Here is a 21110-nt window from a genome sequence, read left to right as displayed (position 1 = left end):
TATAGTATTTTTGCATCTTCTTTAAATTACAATATATTTACGAATACAAAACACTGCCTACGTAATAACGTTTCAGTTGACAAAAAGAGAAAATCATTGAAAAATTTGCCTACTACATTTCTAACTGATTAACAGTAAACTTCCCCGTGAGTACATATAAATCCTGTATTTCAATTGTTCCCTATTTAAATCTTCCTTTGGAACCCCAGATTCTAAAACAGGAGTGTATTTTGATTGAAAACGTATTAAAGTTATGTTATTTTAGTATATTTGAAAAATGCATGTCTGCCATTGGTATAAGCTTTTGGCTTGTCTACCTGCCAGAGTTTCATTAGTTGCAACAAGGGTGTGATTTAAACCATGCTCTGTACATATACCATGAGTAGAAATATCTGATACGCTATTTGTTAATAAATATTTTGAACACAAAACTAGAGTATAATGAATCTCTAAATAAAGAAAATTGCTCAAAGTTTGATCCCAGAAATGTAACCATGTTAATTGTTCAAAGTTAGGATGCTTTTAGAAGCCCATCCCTTCTCATCAAACGTATAATTAATACCTCTTTATCATGCTATCAAACATCTTATCTTAGAGTTCATTCAGATCACCTTTGCACAATCAGATAGCAAAGAATCTTAGATCCTACATTAATAAAGACTGATATAACATAAACAACTATCAATAACCCTCCCCTTTCGCTCGACCAATCTTATAACCTCTTTTCGACAACCTTCTGATAACCAGGTATTCTCCATAATATGTTTGTATTGTTGTACACCAAAAAACCTTTATAAACGGGGTTTCTGCCCTGACCTCACCGATGATCTGGTACATAATTGTTGTAGATACTAGATTCTATTGTCCAATCCTCTTTAGGTAGCTCCAAGTACTGACTTCTTTACAGCAGGTGTTCGTCTGATTTGTAAACCAAAACCAGGAATATGGTGTGCCTGTCATTGTATGATGTCCTTTTTAGGTTGAGCCTGGGCAGCGCATGCGCTGCTCTGCGAGGCATGCTGTATTAGAGTATGCAAAAAACACAGTTGATGGACAGAATGTAGAACAATGTCATACATTCATCCCAGTACAAGGATCTGGGCCTAAATCCATCGTTTTTTGCACTCCACACCACCCTGGGTTAGACACTGGCTATATGCAAATCAGCTCTGACCCTGTGCCTCATGGGAACAGTCCAGTCCGAACTACCAAGCCATGTCTTTCCCAGACCGGAATCAACCATCCAAGGACCGGTTTCTGGCTATCAGCCTTCATCAGCCTGGATAGCTTGACTCCAGTGGTGTGGAGAGCCTGGGTCTCACCTCTGAGCATACCCAGCCCACTCGGGGTGAAAATTGCAAAAAACACAGTTGATGGACAGAATGTAGAACATTGTCATACATTCATCCCAGTACAAGGATCTGGGCCTAAATCCATCTTTTTTTGCACTCCACACCACCCTGGGTTAGACACTGGCTATATGCAAATCAGCTCTGACCCTGTGCCTCATGGGAACAGTCCAGTCCGAACAACCAAGCCATGTCTTTCCCAGACCGGAATCAAGCATCCTAGGACCGGTTTCTGGCTATCAGCCTTCATCCGCCTGGATAGCTTGACTCCAGTGGTGTGGAGAGCCTGGGACTCACCTCTGAGCATACCCAGCCAATCGGGGTGAAAATTGCAAAAAACACAGTTGATGGACAGAATGTAGAACAATGTCATACATTCATCCCAGTACAAGGATCTGGGCCTAAATCCATAGTTTTTTTTGCACTCCACACCACCCTAGGTTAGACACTGGCTATATGCAAATCAGCTCTGACCCTGTGCCTCATGGGAACAGTCCAGTCCGAACTACCAAGCCATGTCTTTCCCAGACCGGAATCAAGCATCCAAGGTCTGGTTTCTGGCTATCAGCCTTGATAGCTTGACTCCAGTGGTGTGGAGAGCCTGGGACTCTCGTCTGAGCATACCCAGCCCACTCGGGGTGAAAACTGCAAAAAACACAGTTGATGGACAGAATGTAGAACAATGTCATACATTCATCCCAGTACAAGGATCTGGGCCTAAATCCATCGTTTTTTTGCACTCCACACCACCCTGGGTTAGACACTTGTTATATGCAAATCAGCTCTGACCCTGTGCCTCATGGGAACAGTCCAGTCCGAACTACCAAGCCATGTCTTTCCCAGACCGGAATCAAGCATCCAAGGACCGGTTTCTGGCTATCAGCCTTCATCAGCCTGGATAGCTTGACTCCAGTGGTGTGGAGAGCCTGGGACTCACGTCTGAGCATACCCAGCCCACTCGGGGTGAAAATTGCAAAAAACACAGTTGATGGAAAGAATGTAGAACAATGTCATACATTCATCCCAGTACAAGGATCTCGGCCTAAATCCATCGTTTTTGTGCACTCCACACCACCCTGGATTAGACACTTGCTATATGGAAATCAGCTCTGACCCTGAGTCTCATGGGAACAGTCCAGTCCGAACTACCAAGCCTGAAGACGGCTGTAATGCCAGAAACCGGTCCTCGGAAGCTTGTTTCCGGTCCAGGGAAGCCATGGCTTGGCCGTTCGGGCTGGACTATTCCCATGAGGCACAGGGTCAGACTGATTTGCCTATGGCCATGTCTGAACTGGGGTGGCAGAGTGGGCTAAAGAACGGTGATGGATTAATCCCAGATCTTTTGACTGGGTGTGAGTGTTTGATTGATTCAGATGCTCCGTCGATCACCACCCCTTTTTGTACCGGTATTAGAGTATGGACTTGACGCCCCGTCCACTCTCTGTCCCTATTTTTCATTGGCTTGTGTGATTGTTCTTCGTGAATGCTGGCTTCTGATTTGTTAATAGGCTTCTTAGTCCCTCCTTAGTGTCACCTTGTCTTCATTTGTAACCTCCCATGAGGACTGGCCCTTTTACTTCTGTTGTTACTGGTTGTGTCTTATTTAGTCTGTAAGCACTATTTTCTTTAAGGAGTTCTCTTACTGCAGGCACAACATGCTTTCCTGCCCCATTCGACGCTCCACAGGCGCTTTCACATTCCAAGCAGCCCAGGACTATGGCGGATGCTTCTCGGAAATTAAATAAGTCTCGTATTTACAAGAGTTTGTGCTATCGGCAATGTAATTGAAAATGCTTTTTATTTATGTGTTAATTAACAAAACAGATAAATAAAAGGCATTATCATTTACAATACCAATAGCTTAAACTCTCTCAAATGCCAGACCTATTGCATTGCAAATGCATGTTCCCTTCAGCCTCCGTTGTCTATCAACATCATGACATCATGCAACCATAGCTTCGTATTCAGGGGCTATATGCCTTTCAATTCTTTGCCAAAATCCTCTTCGCTATGGCTAATGTCAAGTACACAAACCTGCATCTATATATTTCTCCTTATTATGGTGTCTGCTGTTGCCCTACTACTACTACTAAGCACAACAGTGGGGACTTCATAAAGCTTTTTTTCTTTTCTTCTGAGATTGTTTCAATGTCTACCAGATACGGATGCATCATGGCACATTCTCACACTATTTAATGAATATCTGCATCCCAGCTTCGGCATCTGGGACAAAGGCTTGATGCACCGGGCACATTTTAGCTATCCTAGATAGGAAGATGTCCGTCTGGTGCAAATAGCTAAACTGTGAATTTAAAGTGTGTATTTCATGTCCCTGGTTTTGTATATTCTAAGCAACCGTCCCATTCTTGTTCAATGAGTCACCTGCCAGTTTTCCCTCTCATTTCCCTTTTAACAGCTTCGCAGGTGCATCAAATGGAGGAGCCGGGGAGTTGTGTAGCAAGGTACAGTAAGTTAATATTAAAGTCCATATCTCTGCTCTAGTCTGCTCTAGTGGCTGGTTCTCCTCCTTCCCCTATGTCAGATTAACCGCTCTCACCTTTGCATTGAGTTTCAGAACGTGTCCTGCTCTTAGATCATATGTGGCCCATATCTCCTCCGGGTGCACAGTTTCCCATTTAGGTAGACGCCTCCATCTTTATCTATCGCACTCTCATTAAATAGCTGGGGGGTGCACCGAGCCTTATCTTAGAGCCATCAGGATGCTGAGGTTGAATTTCCCCTCCTCACACATTACCACCTCTTAAACTGTTGTTCTGAGAAAAAAAATCCTGAGTTAGATTTTCAGAACTCCAAAATAATAATGTATGAACAAATATATATCTCTCTCTTTCTAAACCCATGAAGAAAATGCCACCAGTGCAGCTGCTCAAAAGACGGGTCTCATCCATGGGCAAGCTCATAGACAAATCCACTGCCTCAACTAAGTCCCTTCGTTCATCAATGTGGTCAACAGAACCGTCTTGAAATGCAGATGGTCAAGTAAGACTGAAGGATAGAGGTAAAAAAGGAAAAAATTAAAATAAGGCTGGATATCTGGTAGCAGCTGTGCTGTTGAGCAGGCAGGGAAAAGAAAGCTTGCTACTCCATGATATGTGAACATCTCAACAGCCTAGACCTTTGTTTAAATCTCAGAACAGTGCTTAATTTGAACCAGTGGTTTCTGGTGCTCGACACCAGCGCTTAACTGTCAACACCGGTGCTTATGACAGTCTGCCACAAGGTGGCGCTGTCTGGCTAATTAAGGGATGACCACAACAACAGTTAATTATTAATTTAATATATATTAAAAAGGACTATTGCCTGCCGTCAAAGCCATTCCTATAGCTTTTACGGGCCTGAAATAGCCAGAATTATCACACTTGTATGAGTGATGTTTAATAGTTGTGTTATTACCATCATTGGCAGCATACCAGGGTGGTATACGCGCCAGCCATGAGCGCACCATCATTGCGACCAGAGAGTCCTTGCCAGCCTGACCAGCGTCCAATGGGGCCTTGCGCGTCACATACGACGTGGCAGCGGCGGCCCATAAGGAAGCAGCGGAACCCGGCACCGCAACGGTAATTCTTCCTCCATAGACTCTGCTGTGATTAGGACGTTCGGGAAGGAGAAGTCTGGTAAGGGTGCAAACGTACCAACTCTTGCTCCCCGTTTCTTTGTTCTGGCGATACCTCCTCCATTGGTGAGCAGCTGCTCGTGCGGAGGATTGACGCCTGAGTCATTTTGACCAGCATTGTTGGCCGGCAGTAAAGTACGTCCTCTGTTGGTGAGCTTCCTGCTCGTGTGAAGGACGTGTCAGAGTTCAGTGGTGCCTTCGCCCGGCATTGTCGGCAGGGGGCATTAGGGTGGACAGAGTCCCTCATGGAAGCTCGTGGGGCTTCTAAGTTTATTTAACTTGTACTAAACACTGTTTACTCATTCCTTTCTGGGACGGTTAATCTTTACTTAATTTTCGTTGGATACTAATAACATTGTTACATATGCACATCGTTCATATGCACCTTGCTCAGTTGGTGAAGTAACCTTTGTTGTAAGCTGATTCATTTTCTGGTGTTTCTAAATCATTGTCGCTCTATCCCTGTGAAGAGAACTGGAGCTTAGGAAAGGGTAGGTCTATAGCAAATTGTTATTAGTAACATTGGTGTTGTAACCCTGCTTCCTCACTGTAAGGGTGAATGCTCAATGTGTGTTTTCTTTCCTGTTTTATATCCACTACAGCTATAGCACAACCTATGGTGTTACCTTACAGAAGGCACGTAATGTTTTGAAGTCCCTTCTTCTACAGGTGTCGTTCTTTTATGTTACAGGGGCATTACGTTTACAGATGTTGACCGTTGGTGTTCTATGACATTATCTATAGGGAATATATGATTGTGTTTGTCGTTTCAGATCTCCCTCTCTGCTGCTCCCTGCTTCCCCTCCTTTCCTTCCCCTGCTTGATCCTTCCACTGACCTGTGCCATTACGGCTGTTAAGGCTTGGTTCGATCGAGAGGTGGACCATTCTGAGCATCAAACCGACCCTGAGGACCAACAACATAACACAGGGTCAATGTGTAGTGGCTTCCTGACACAGCCCTTGCACTTATGTCTTTTACAAATTAATCACTGTCACAGAGTACTCTGAGGCCCGAAAGAGGGGCAGCAGCATGCTTATCATTTTGCAGAGTTCTATTCTGCAGTTCACTTAGTCAGCTCAGCACACTCTGAGTCAACCTTCTAAACTTATTATATTTTCAAATCACGAAATGTCTTTCGGAGCACGCAAGACATATTAGCTTCAAGGACCTGTAAGTGGACCCCGAACTTCTTCGGAAGGCTGTCACCTTCCTGAAGGTGCCATGGTGGTTACTTCTCGGTGACGAAGCAAAGCAGATTCATTTCATTTTAGGGAGAGTGCAGCTAATTTTGATAACGCCATATTGACCACTCGTGCCGAAGCTGGAGACCTTCTTTCCAGGCCTTTGGCACTCAAATGTGACTGAGCAACGTTTCCATGTCGGTAATGAAATATAAATAAATATAAAACATAAAAAAATCCAATAAACATAAGCAACAGGCCCTTCTGTGCTTGTAGCTCGGTTAAGCACATTCTCCAGTGTTTTGACATGTAAAGATGCTTTTCGTCACTACTTCTGCTCCCTCACATGAATTATGAGGAGGGAAACCTGTGCTACAGTTGGATGTCAACTGCTCCTGGAGACCCCAGGCTGTGAATTGATCAGAAAATGTATAGTGCTACGTGCTTTTACTAGGCTGAGGAATAGAAAGAATAAAACGAAAGAACCCACCTTGGTGAATGTGGATCAGTTCTGATTTCCCATCTGGGTGTCTATATGTCTGGACAACTGCAGGGTACTTTGTTTTTTTGTACACTCTCTGGGCATGTTGTACGGTGTAATCAATTTTGCTATGAAGCCTAGATTGCTTTAGTTTTTATAAACACACGGAACATGTTTATTCAGCTGAATTTGATGCTTATTAAAAGCATCCTCCCCCAGAGCACTATGGGGTTGAAATCTTGTCAGACCGATGCATGTCACTCCACTCTAGATTCTCAGAAATGTGGACATTTCAGAAAACATAGTTTGTATTGCAAGCTTTTTCAGGGTACAGAGATCCACGGGTTTGCAACTGCAAGGTGTGTAATGAATTCCAATTTAAACAACTTTGCAAAAACTGTACTTGAAACCTGTTGAGGGCCCTTCAACAGAGAGGAGCCTGAGGATGTAAGAATGTTTGTCACATGCCAGAAGTAGTGGGTCCAGCATGCTTCAGGTTCAAACACGAGGGATGGTTTGTACCCATTGAACTCCAGCTGCAAGGGCATCATGGGAGAAATGCACAACCATTGCAAGAGACCTCCCTGGATTCTTTCCTGGTGCAAACGCCTCATTTCCAGGAGCAGACTGTGTTTCTATGGTTTCTTTACAGCAGCTCTTCCCTGGGCAGGAGACTGAAAGCTTTCTGTTGCTCTCCAACCGGGTTTGCACTGTATAAATACCCCAACATATATTCATATTTGCACACATACATCTGAAAACATCTAACTCGAGGAATTTGAATATAAAAATATGGAAAAATCTATTCTTTACATGGCTTCGGTTTCGGCTTGCTCTATCAAAAAACCACCATTGAGTGTACCTGGGGGAATGTGGCGAAGCCACATGGCTAGACATTTGTTGTTAGCGTTTGATATATTTTTTATGGTGCCCCGTAAATAAATGCGGGACAACGATTCGCTTCCCAAAATTGGCCAACTTACCTACCATTGAATGGCATTACCAGTACACAACACGGTGCCTAATGATTATCACACAACGACGCCATCTTGACTACTTTACGGAAATGTTTTACTTTCCGTGCTATTGGGATGTGTTGTTCTCCATCCCAAATGAGGGGCGAGGCAGAGGTAATGGAAAATGAATCTGAGCCCTGGATGGTTTACAGGCTCTGGTCGTGTTTCCCAGACATAGCAAGGAAAGCAGGTGCCTAAAGAGATAGCTGATGTATTGCTTTTAAAAGTAAATATTGGTGGGATAATTATTTTACTTAAAAATATTTTCACAATTATTTTAAAATTGTGTGAATAAGCGATTAGGGAATTCTTTGTAGAACAGACAGGTGTCAATTTCCTAAATTCAGAGTTGTGTCTTGTTCTGGTGTATGTATGTATGCATTACATGGACTGTAAACGCCGACTTGCACAGAGTAGTTGAAACTCTGCCCTGTTTTTATTTGACCCCGCATCAGCCTGAACCAACGCCTCGCCGGACCCGCTTCGCGGGTCCCGCAGCGCGGCTAAAACCACCGGAGCTGCTTTGTTAAGGGGGCTGCCTTTCATTGACCGGCAGGGCTGCGAGCACCAGCAGGGACTCCAAGGACCAGGAGTCCCTGCACGCCCAATTCAGACCAGCTGGGCTGCTCTCCCTGCCGGCCCCGCCAATCACATCACTTGCTATTTAAAGGCAGACGTGCCCCCGCCGCGCGGGAGCGCGCGGGACTGCGCCGGGAGAAGCCCGGGACAAGGGCCGGACCGTCTGTGGCCGTCAGAGGCCGAAGGAGGCCGGGCTGGGCCAGGGTATTGTCATTTCCCTTGTAATGTTGATGTTATTTTAATTATTTCTTCTCTTGTTGGTTGCCCACTGCCTCGCCGCTGCTAACATCGTTATAAGGTATAATTAACGGGTAGATAACATTCCTTGGTTTTTCCCCTTTCGATATGAGTCACTCAGCCCCCCCCCCCGGTGTGGGCACCTTCCCACTTGGCCCTCTTGATACATTTTTTTAAAAAACCACCAAGGATGTAGACAGGGATCTCCTCCTTGCTGAGAGAAGAGCTGTGCGACGACGCTCAATAGAGCAACTGAAGAGATGTCAATTGCCCTTCCCCTCAGACTCAAATCTTACTCAGGCTACGGACACCCGAGGGCTGAGCTCGATTGAGGATGATGGTACAGATATCAACCAAATTCCCAGTATATTTAGGTTTCCTATTATTTCGCCGCCGTGTGTTAGTGCAACTAGTGGTGATCAGTTACTTTGTACTCCAATTGATCACTCGAGCTTTGCTGATGCAAATATTCCAGATAGCCAACTTAAGGTCCTCGGGCCTTGTCCCATGGTGCCCAACTCTTCACTGGTTTGTATCGAACCTGGTGAGAACTTACCTCTGAGGAGTGTGGGCGACGTTGTTACTAAGTCTGATGATGTAAAGAGGGTGGTGCGTTCCCCACCGAGAAAAAGAAGGAGAAAGGGTGGGGTAAAAAGGAAAGGCCAAAATCGCCAAATTGTACCATCACCCCCACCAATTGCTATCCCTGGTCAACTAATTCCTTCCCACGTAGAGTTACCGACGCCAGAAATACAAAACTTGCCTATTCTCGACTCAGATACTGAAGGGCTTAGTGAGGCGTCTTGCGCCATCATAGAGAAGCTCATCAAATCATACATGCTACCTTTGCTGGAGCGTGTTAGGATTATGAGTGACAAATTGGATCGCCTATTGGTGTCCTCTGAGTTAATACAACCCTCAACCTCAGTTAAGGGCAAGGGTGTTTCCACTAACCCACAAAGTACTAAACACATGGCAGGTAATATAAATACTAATACCAGTCAACATCTTAATAGTGTAACCAATGCAGTCACTATTCCAAATAAAGCGACGGCTGTGGCGGTTAAACCCCCAAGACCAGCTAGTACGGCCAACGCGAATCCCAGGGTGGTCGTTAGTAAACCCCCGCCACAGGGAATCGTGAAACAGCCAAAGAAAGGGGAGGGTAAATCAGCTCCCTTCACTGGTAATCCCCACAAACCCCCATCAAGGAGGCATAATGTGGACTTGCCACCGGATTCTTTGAATTTTGTTATTGTAATGACGGGTGTGCCACCAGTCCCGGATGGGGATCGGGAAAACAATGAAAGCCTAAAAAATAAAGTCATCTTTTGGCTAAAGACAAATAGACCCCTTCCTGCACATCTTAATGGGGACATTGTCTCGGTCAGAAGATGTCAATGGGTGGGGGTTCGTCCAAAGGATATAGAGGGTGATATAGTTATCATCAACTTTAGGGACAACAGAGTAGTATCTTACATCTCAGATTGGTTTGTAGGGAAACATGAGGGAGGGGTTTCCACCAGGAATCTTAGTTATTTTTATCCTGAGACCCTGATCAACCCAACTGAACAACCCCATGTTAAAAACACCAAAAGCCTCCTCAAATGGTCCAACTTTACATCTAGTTTTCATGGACCCCAAATTAACCCTGAGGAACGGTATCGTTCCTACACCCAATCTAGCTACAATTGTCCCCCGCAAACACCAGGCTGGGCTAAAATTAAACCTCAACTTCCTGGCCCACCAGTCATACCGAACTATTCTGTTCCAAATAATCCTCTGTACCCCATAGTTCCTTTCACCCATGTCTTTTCTCAGGTCCAACAGCTCCCTAATTTTTACCCAGCATATTATCATCCAACTAGTCTTAACCCCAAAGACCACTGGAACATACCGTTGAGGAACCTTTATGACCCCCTATCAGGGTTATCGACAAATGATTGACCAGCAGTGTCGATAAGTGATGATGTATCTAACCCGGATCACATGGGTGGGGGGGTTGATCTGGTTAATTCACCAAACATTACTGGAAGTTATGTTGAGCATCCCAGTAACTGTATGGAGGGGGGTACGACTAACCGAGTGGGGATAGGTATACTGGATATGGTATTAACCCTTTTGCCCTCAATGAGTGTTACTATAGCGGGTGCAAACCCAGAGCCATGTCCTCAGGTCGGGGCTGCGGGTTTGATGATGCTGGGTACGAGCTTGGTTGCCTCTGTGCCTGAAGCAACCCCTTCCCAGTTTAATGATTCTCACCCTATTGAGATTACTAACCTGTGTGAGAAAATGTACAACAAGGGTACTGTTATGGGTTGTTGGAACATCGCAGGTTTAGAATCTCGTACATGTATTCCTGATTGGGTAGAGTTCATCTCACTAGGAGATATTTGGTGTTTTCAAGAAACTTGGGCAATTCCTCCAGTGTATCTCCATGGTTTTTTGAATTTTTACAAGCCCGCGACCAAAGGCTTAAGAGGTCGGGCTATGGGTGGCCTCACAACATGGGTTCGCCAAGCTGCAGGTGTAACTGTCAATGAAATTTTTATTGATTGTTCTGATTTATTGATAGTTAGCATTCGAACATGCAGTGGGCTGGATATAATGTTGATTAATGTTTATGCTAGGGGAATGACGGGTGGCAGAGTCTCACACACCCTTACTTGTTTAGATGATTTTTTAAGTTCTAATGTAATTTCTGGACATGTAGTGGTGATGGGTGACCTCAACACCTGCTTTGAACCATTAAGTAATGATGATGGTCTATTAACTGAAGCAGAGGACCAGACCTGGGGGATCCCACAACTTGAAATTCCCCCGATAAATAAATGGTCTCAAGCAGCTACATATATTAAAGGTTTTTGTTTGAACTGGGGGCTCCGAGCACTCAATGGTCGTACTAGCTCGGACAGGATGGGTAATCACACTTTCTTTAATGGTAGATACAGTAGTCGTATTGACTACATTTTAGTTGATATGAAAATGTGGCCTGTGGTTTTGGATATGACTGTTAAACCGCGCCAAGAAAGTGACCATGAACCCTTGGTGGCAGAATTGAAGGATTTCAGTTTTGTAGGGTTGGTGGTACGACAGCCTAATCCTGTTCAGGAGGCGGTAGTACTTACAAACGATATGAGAAGGGTGCGCTGGCCAAAGGTTTCGGTAGACGTGGAAGCACGCAAAAAGATCAGAGCTCTGGTCTCAAACTCCCTGGTAGAAACTGAAAAATGTGATGTTCAGAATTTAGATATCGCAGCTATTCATGCCAGCCTGTTTCTGTCCCTAAAATCTTTGTTCATTAAGTATGTTGCAAATAAAGGGAGAGGGAAGGGTAAGAAACCACTAAACTGGTTTAACGAAGCCTGCAGAAAGTCCCACGCAGACCTGTTTAAGGCTCTAAAATCAAAGAACCCCGCCCTAATCCAAGCAAGTAGGAAGGCTTTTAATGAAGCAAAACGCCATGCCAAAGCCGCTTGGGATGATGAGCGATGGAGATCTTTAGCCGAGGCCTGTGGATCTAGGAATTTACAGCAGTTCTGGCACCTCCTTAGGTGGGGTAGCTCACAGGATGATCGCTCAAGCCCTGCTTCTGTTGAACCACAAAAATGGGTGTCCCATTTTGTGGAACAATTTAGATGTTGCAACACAGCGCATGTTTCTATTAGCTGGCCATTATCTTTTGACACTCTTGTGTTTTCGGCTAAGGAAGTCGAAGCAGTTCTGAAAGCCATTCCTAGGGGAAAAGCGCCTGGTCCAGACTGTATCCCAGCGGATATATTTCTGGAGGATCATGACCTCTGGGTTCCATATCTGGTGCGTTTGGCAAATGCATTGGCAGCGGACGCCAGAGTACCCGATTCCTGGGCTGGTGCTGAAATACTGCCAATCTTTAAGAAGGGCGATCGGTCGGTCCCATCCAACTACCGGCCGATCAGTTTAATAGACGCGGTACAGAAGATCATAACCCGTCTTGTGCTCACTAGGATCCAGGCATGGATAGAGGAGTACGATATCCTCACCCCTCTTCAAGCTGGGTTTCGATCCCATGTGAGCACCCTGGATCAGGCATTCCGTTTTATGCTTTTGCACTGGAAGACAGTTACCCTGGGTAAAGGCAACCTGTACGCGGCCTTCGTGGATCTTAGGTCAGCGTTTGACCTGGTCCCGAGGGCAGGCTTATGGAATTCCCTATTGGATATGGGTATGCCCCCCATATTGGTACGCCTCATAGTGAACCTTCATGCCCAGACCTTTGCTTATGTGCGCTGGGGAAAACCGGGTGAGGTGACGGAGAATTTTCCAGTGGATAAAGGTGTCAGGCAAGGCTGTGTCATGGCACCTACCTTGTTTTCCCTATATATCAACGGGGTCACTAAATATTATGACAACTTTTCCACGGATGCCCCAAGCTTGACGGGCATGCGAATCCCCCTGCTCATGTTCGCTGACGATACTCTCTTGATTTCACGTACCAGAAGGGTCTGCAAAAGGCACTGTCCAGGTTCGAGAGTTTCTGCAGCGAGCATGAGCTGGAGGTGAATGTGTCTAAAACCAAATTTATGGTTTTAAGGGGGCACAAACAAATAAACGCCAGGGTTTCCATGGGGGATATCCCCCTGGAGCAAACAAAGCACTTCACCTACCTGGGAGTTACCTTCAGTGACACTTTGAGCTGGACCCATCAGATCGAGCTTATGAACTTGAAACACCAACAGTTGGGCGGGGCACTGATTAAGGAACATAAAGGGTCATTTACGAGGCCGATGTCCCCGCTTATTAAGATCTATGGTGGTAAGGTTCTATCAGCAGTCCTGTATGGTGCGGAATTATGGGGTGGCAGCAATTTGGATCCATTAAAACATGCCCAAAATAAATTCTTAAGAATGTCTACAGGTTTGCCACAGTCGACCCCTCTAATTCCCCTTCTTTTTGACCTTGGGTGCCACTCGGTGGAGGACCAAGCAAGACTCCGTCCATTAACATTCTGGCGCCGTCTGTGGACAACACCAGAACTCCACCATTATACGGAAGCATGCTTGGAGGTTAAAAATAGCCCTGGTGCCTTGAACATCGGTTGGTTCAGAGACCTCAAGGCTACCTTATTAGCCTTGGGTCTTGGCAATTTGTGGTCCTCGCCTGAGTCAGCCATTTTCCCCTCTAAAAAGGAACTTAAAAAAAGTTATTGGGACTGGGTGATTCACACCATGTACTTGAAATCGAGCTCAAGCAGCCTCACTGGACTGTTTATTGTACATAAGGATGCGCCCAAGCTAGAACGGTATTGGGATACCATAACTAAACCCCTGGACCGCAAACTTTTTTTTCAATTCAGATGCGGTTCGCTTCCCATTGGGGAGTTTACTAAAAAGTGGGGAACAGAAAGGACGGGGTTTTGTCCCAAGTGTCAAGGTACTGGGGAAAGCCTGAATCACTTTTTGTATGTGTGCCCTCTATATTCTGCCCCCAGAGCCAAATGGCTAAGACCGGTTTGTAGACATTTGGGTACCAGATCGGCTGTGGAAGCCTCTAGATTGTTAAAAACCAACTTGGATTCCCTTATTGTTGTTGGGGTTGCTAAATTCCTTGGGTGGGCCTGGGTGCTCAGAAGCAGGCTTATTAAAAGTACCCAAATGGTGACTGCCTAGTCTTCGGTATCCGGCTGATCTATGGTTGTACTAGAGTCCCTTTGTAAAATTTTAGTATATTTGTATGAGAAATTGATTAGCTATAAATGATCTAATACTTGTTTTAACTGATCTATGGTTGTACTAGAGTCCCTTTGTAAACTTTTTGCACATTTGTATAAGAAGCTGATTAGTTACAAATGATTTAATACTTGTTTTAATTGTTTCATATGTATATATTGTATTTTATGTCTTTTATGATGAACTAATCGAATAAAGACTTCTTGAATTGAATTGTATTCATACACGTGGGAGTTCTCTCTACCTGCTTTAAAGTACGTTTTTGAACCCCAATTTAATTTACACATTCATCATACTTTGAAATTCGCTATTCAACCACAGGCCTTGAAGCATCTTGCAGCCAGATTCATCAAAGTAAAATCGTCTCGCAAAGGGCTAGATTCGGAGAATCCGGCCCTTTGCGAGCGCTATTTTTGCATTTGGGATTCATCATCCCAAATGCAAAAATCGCAAATCTAGAAATCGCTAAATTGCGATTAATTGCATTTAAGGAATCTCAATTTGCGATTCCTTAAATGCAATTCATGAACTATTTTAAAATTGCGAATTCGCAATCTGGGGCCGCTATTTACCGCGAAGTATAACTTTGTGGTAAATAGTGCATTTTTTAAAGTTGTATGTTACACACACATGTCCTTTGGACATGTGTGTGCGCAACACCAGTGTACATGACCATGTCAGGGGTGCTACAGGGTGTCCTTTGGACACCCTGGCACCCTTGAAATCGCTTCCTTATTTGCGATTCGCTAATTGCTAATCGCAAATAAGGAATGACTCCCCATTCATTCCTATGGGCCTTTAGGCCCATAGGAATGAATGGGAAAGCCATTCCTTATTTGCGACGCAAATAAGGAAGCAGTAGAAATCGCAAAAAATATTGCGATTTCTACATGCATCCCGTTTTGCGAGTCTTTAATAGCGATTCCTTAAAAATCGCTATTAAGGACTCGCAAAACCGGAAATTGATGAATCTGGGGGTTAGTGCTCGACAGGACAGAGGTCACTGTGTTCTCCCATTAAAAACAAAGAGTAACAGTGTGTCCAATCGCAGACTAGCAGCCTAGGCAGCTGGAGGCCAAAGCCTCTCTTATCTGTGCAGCCCTCATGTCATGGGCGAGGGAATCCCCTCAAGATTACTTTAAAATAGAGTGGACATGAGCAGACAGACTGTGCTGCGTTTTGGCTTCATTAATATAAAATATCTTCCAGGCTGGGTGTAATTGGGTTAATGCAGCATTATGGCCTGCGGCTATACTGGATGCGAAAGGTTAATTTATGGGTCTGAGCCACGGGCGAGGGCCTATAGCGAGGGAGAGGGCCTTTAACAACTGTTGCGAGGGCCACAATTGAATGATTCAATAAATGAATAAATCTTTATTTTGGCACAAGGCCATAAAAGAAAAAATAGTCATAATACAATAAAATAGAAGAATAAAACAGTTTGCAGAGAATTCCAACTCATAGATTAATCCAGCCAACCTTTGACAAGGCGCCTTACATACATCATTTCATGCCATCTGACAATCAAATATGCATAAAACGCAAGATACAAATTAAAATCACTTTTACCTTAAAAACACATTACTCGTAAAAAGAACATGAATTGGTCACCATAAAAACTACACCCACTATCTTGGTGATTTTTTCTCTCTATTCCCCCACACATGCACGGGTTGGCTCAGCGCAGCTGCTCTTGTTCTTACATCTGGCTGCCACAATCATCTGGATACCCACAAATGAATGATCAATTAATGAAATAACTATCTTTAATGGCATGGTATGCCAGAAGGATTCTTGGGGTAAAGAGCTTGGAAAGACTGAGTTTGCATAGGTCAGCTCCTTGTCTTGTGGTGCAGTGACGCACTTAGTTAACCCTACAGCATAAGGCACTCCATCACCACAGTTAAGCCCAAAATAGCCTCTCTTCCTTTTGCTGTCCCCATTAGTTGTCCCCTCCATCCCATAAGTTAATTCTGTAAATGGTAAGAGCTTTAGGGGCCTAACAGGTAATAAGTGTTGTGACGCTGAACGATGAGTCAGCCTGGAACAGATCATTTCTTGTCCTGCCCTGCACGTGTTTCACAAGCACCTGTGACTGGAGGATGTATTGGCACTAGGAGTTATCAACCTACAAAATTAGCCTAGTTTCACCTCAGAATTACACAGAAAATCGACTTAGCTCTAAATGTATTTCTTTCTTGTTTTCCAGGAGAATTCCAAGACAGGCTTGTAGAATTGATTACTCTCCCTGCTTGGACCATGGCTTTTGGGCCTTCAACTGCCTGTCAGAGCATCCAAAAATACCATGGGTACTGGTTACTCACGGGAATACACGGTGGATCCTAGAGTCGCCTCAGAAATGAGGAATAATCTACAGAATCGGAAATGACCGAACTCCCCCTGTAATCCCTCACCAATTAGTGAAAAACAATGGGCCTGTGGAGTTACTGAAGACCAAGTAATTTCAGGAGAGCCGGTAACTCACGTTACCAGGCCCATCAGAACTCATAATGAGGCTCTTTGTTGTCTTGAAATCCTGGAGCAGTGCTGGCACCTCTTTCAGATATGACACTTTCAGCCTGTGCGTCTTCTCAACAGACTAATGCATGTTGGGGCTTGTAGTTCTGCTTCAGCTGCACTAAATACTGGACAATGTGTTTCAGCATGCACGGATCTCTCTTTGTCATGCTTACATGCATCTCTGTGCTGTACCATTTTATCTCACTGTGGGCATTCAACCCCCTTTGTTCAGTTTCTACAATCTAAGGACAATTTATCAGCACTGTTATGTAAAATTAACTTAAACTTATATTCCTTTAAATGAAGTCCTCGGGGGCGTGTCCAAATGGTGCCTGAATAGGAGTGTTCAAGCAAGGTTCTGCTGCCAGACATTACTTTCGGGTGGTTAGGGGGCTAATGGGCTGACTCTCATCCAGGTTGCATTGGAGGACATCACCGGGCATGTATTGCTGCCACTTTTGCCACCCACCGCCGGCGCTATCGAGAGAGCCGTGGGTGTTAAACACATCCAACAGTGGCAGCAGTCAAGATGGCGACCACGGAGGCTCCCAACTGCCAGACCTCAGCGGAGCCATTGAGCAGAGATGCCATCAGAAAATAAATTTAGAACTATGCTAAAAACATACTTATACAAACTATAAACAGCTGATAAGGCGGTGGGAGTTGGGATGTCTGCTCTGATAACTCGCTTCTCCACAGCGCGGGGACACGCCGGGATGGCGTCACCAGGCGCTTTATAAACTATCTTATTATTATAACAACCGTGAAGAGCACCACAGTGCATCATGTTACCCAAAGACCCCATATTGCCCCAGACCCCTTTCACGACGTTGCTGTGAGGGGGCATAGGGAGTACCAGGATAGCAGTGAATGAAGAAACTGTAAAGCGCCACCTATGATTAAGATGGCGGCCCTCGCATAGCTCGAGCAGCAGGGCCTTGGCAGCGCTGTCCTGAGGGTAGCCTCCCTGTCACTTTACACTCAAAGGACCACTGCACCACTCTGTGCGGTGGCCACAACTTACCTTATTTGGAGCTCCAAAGCTGAAGGGGCCGGCAAGAGACCTGCCGCCTTTAGCGCACCAGCAGGACTCTGCTTGGAGACAGAAGGGCCACCTTAGGCCCTTCTGGACAGGTGGTGAGTGAGGGGGCTGCAACGAGAGAGAGACCAGGGGGGCACAGCGAGGGCAGACTAACTGTTGGGGTTGAGCTCCCGCTGCCCACATCTACTTTGGCAGGCCACGTGGGGAGCCCCTGGCCCTAGTGAGAGACTCACCAGTCGCAGGACTGCTGACACTGGTGGGTTGAGCTCTGGCTTTGAGTAGGATCAGAAAAGCAGCCCCAGGGACATGCTTGACTGCACGACTACAGTAACGCACCACATATTGCAGGCCCAGCAATACAATGGCTACTCACTGTGTCCAAAAATACACCATTCTGAAGGACTTGCTCACTAGCAACCCACTAAAATGATGGATCTGCATCGAGAGCAGTCACACCCACCCCCGGTCACAGCTCATGAGGTGGAGATCGCAGACTCCCTGGAGTGGCAGGAGCCGATCATACTCGTCTTTATGGAAAACATATTCAACATCTTGCGGGGGGACATTGCTGCCCTGAAATAGGAAGTAGCTGCAAACATTAAATAAGTCAGTTGGAAGTTGGGGGACATAGGACCTCGTGTAGACAACCTGGAGCAGACCAATGACGCACAGGAGGAAGAACTGGATGGCTACAACAGGAATTTCTTGAATTGCGTGACAGGAATTCGGATCTGCATCTCCATCTAGAAGATCTCGAAAACAGGTACTGCTGATCAAACATACAAATCAAGGGGTCCCCCCTCCAAGCAGATTCTGGGAATCTAGAGGACTATGTGCTTTGTCTTTTCCTTTATATCATACCGGAGCTTGCAGAGAAAGACATAGTACTTGCCCGAACGCACAGGGCCCAAGCTGCAGGGGGCCCCCTCAGCACAGTACTTTGTCCTGAGAGCTCCAGATCAAATCCGGACGGGGCCCCTCTATGTACCTTGCAGGGGAGCCCCGTCAATTTTCGTTTCGCCACTGGGCGGGTGGCCCAAATAAAATCCCAGAAATACCTCAAGATATATTAACCTGCGTACACCATTATAGTCAAAAGGAAGCTATCATGGCAGCGATCCAGGACTGTAGCTCAATCGCCTTCGAGGGCCCGAAGCTTTGGCTCTACCAAGACCTCTCCACCATCACCCTGCAGCGCCATCAGGCACTCAAGCCGGCCGCTACATTTCTCAGGGACAAAGGAGTGAGATATAAATGGGGGCATCCCTTTCACTTAATCTTTGTCTAGAACAATGAGACGCACATGATCCGTAGCTTGGATGAGGCCCGCTCAATCCTGGACCTGAAACCCCTACAGGACACAGACACTTGGCCTCCGATGCTGCAAAGCCCCCCTTCTGACTCAGACAGGGGCAGGCAAACCCGCCACCTCTTATGGAAAAACACAGTCAAAACCACAGTTGCTGAGAGCCACAGAGAATGATCGGCCTTGCTCCAGAAACGTCTCAAGGAAGAGCCCTCCTTGAACTGCAACTCCACCTAATGGGCTGTGGCACAATCCGGCCCATGCACGTGGCATGATCTCGCTGATATTTCTCCACTCGAATGGCAGAGATGTGGCAGCATCCGCCTCCCTCTTTATTAACCGACCAATGCCACAGTAGCGGAGCTCTTACATCCCGCCTCACACACGGTTTTGCTCACAGCATGCGACATGACTCTCGACTACATTAACATTCTGTCTCCTGGGAGTGGAGCGCTTGTTGTTCCTTCTTCAGTTACCTTTACACTCGGCCCCTCCTCTGCAATTTTGATTTCCCAACACAACTTCAGTAATGAGACAGACTATCCGATCTGCTGATGGGGTTCCCTAACAGTTCCCACCAGTTCCACACTATTGGAGCCCTCACACCTAATGGGAATCCATGGTTAAGATTTTAGGTCTGAATATTCGTGGTCTTAATGCCTCCGCGAAATTAGCGCTCCTCTCAATGCTTAAAGACTCCAACTGTGGCATTTCCCTCCTGCAAGAGGCTCAGCTCCCTAAGCGATGCATTAGATCCCGATGGCTTAGCAGCAGTATTTCTCCTCAGGGCCAGGGAAAAAAAGCAGGAGTCGCGATCCTGCTTGCAATGCATTTTTAGAGTCAAGTCCTGAAAACACAGGCAGCACTGGTGGTTGGCTACCCTCCCCGAGACCCTCAGTGCACACACACACTCACACTGTCTCCACCATCAATGCCCTAATGACCGCCTAGAGGAATTTGTATTGAATGCACTGGGGCAGGTACTGACCACACCTTATGGGAAGAGACTTTAACCTAGTCCACACCACAACTTTGAACTGCTCAGCACACAGGACATGGCAAGTAGGGGCCTATTTACCAACAGGCTTCCAATAGCTGCAGGATAGTGGATGTGTGGTGTGCTCAGAACCCAGCTACAAAAGACTTTACTTATTTCTCAGCTGTGCATCAAACCTACACGAGAATTTACTATTTTCTACGCTTCCCCGCTCAGCGACAGCCACCACTCACACAGACATTGGTGCAGAGACACTTTACAGTCACTCCCCGATATCAATTACTTTCAATACTCCATACCTGAAACTGCCACATTTTCTATGGAGTCTTTACCTTAAATTGCTCTCATACGACCCCATCCAAGAGATCAGAGACATCATACACTATTTTCTTAGCACCGTTGACACTCCCGGCACTTCCCTGAAGTTACTCTGGGACACCCTTAAAGTTGTCTTAAGAGGTACCTTCATAGCTATCTCCGCTAATCTTGTAAGAGAGCACAGGGATAAGCGTGTCACCTTAGAGGGACAAGTGAAAGAGATGAAGGACGCCCACAAGTAGTCAAGCTCTAATGCTAACCAGAAAGCAACTCAAAGCACTAGACATTGACAATGTAGAGTATGCTCTCCTTCATACTAAACAGAAGTGCTATACTGGGAGCCTGCTTACCCATCGATGGAGGGCTCACACAAGAAGACAGAAAATGACTGAGGTTCAGGGACCACACGGTCAATGCACACACCAGGATGCCAACATAGCACAGGCATTTCAATGCTACTATGTGGATCTATACTAGGCGGAGCAGTTAAGTACAACTGCAGCCATCAACTATATGGCTTAGGAGCCCACTGCATGCTTACAAGAAACTGGAACAAGACATACAAGAAGATAATGTCATTACAGCAATAGCATGTCTTCAGATAGATATAGCACCAGGGCATCAACTCTATAATAGAAAAGACAGCAAAGAGTAAATATGCAACCTTGCTGACATCTACCCGCTCCAACATACAGTCTTGGTAAGGTGGTCCCATCTCTTGGCTGGGAAGAACAGCA

At 45.6% G+C, this 21110-nt stretch overlaps 1 protein-coding gene across 1 annotated transcript in view; it reads right to left on the bottom strand.

Moving 5' to 3' along the window:
- The window catches only part of BRSK1 (BR serine/threonine kinase 1), a 435735-nt gene that overhangs the window by 165494 nt on the left and 249131 nt on the right, over positions 1–21110 (bottom strand). The window lies entirely within an intron of this gene.

Source organism: Lissotriton helveticus, chromosome 7 (assembly GCF_964261635.1).
Source record: "Lissotriton helveticus chromosome 7, aLisHel1.1, whole genome shotgun sequence".
NCBI lineage: Eukaryota > Metazoa > Chordata > Amphibia > Caudata > Salamandridae > Lissotriton > Lissotriton helveticus.
Note: the sequence above shows the minus strand (reverse complement) of the source record. Positions and strands in the feature narration are given on the sequence as shown.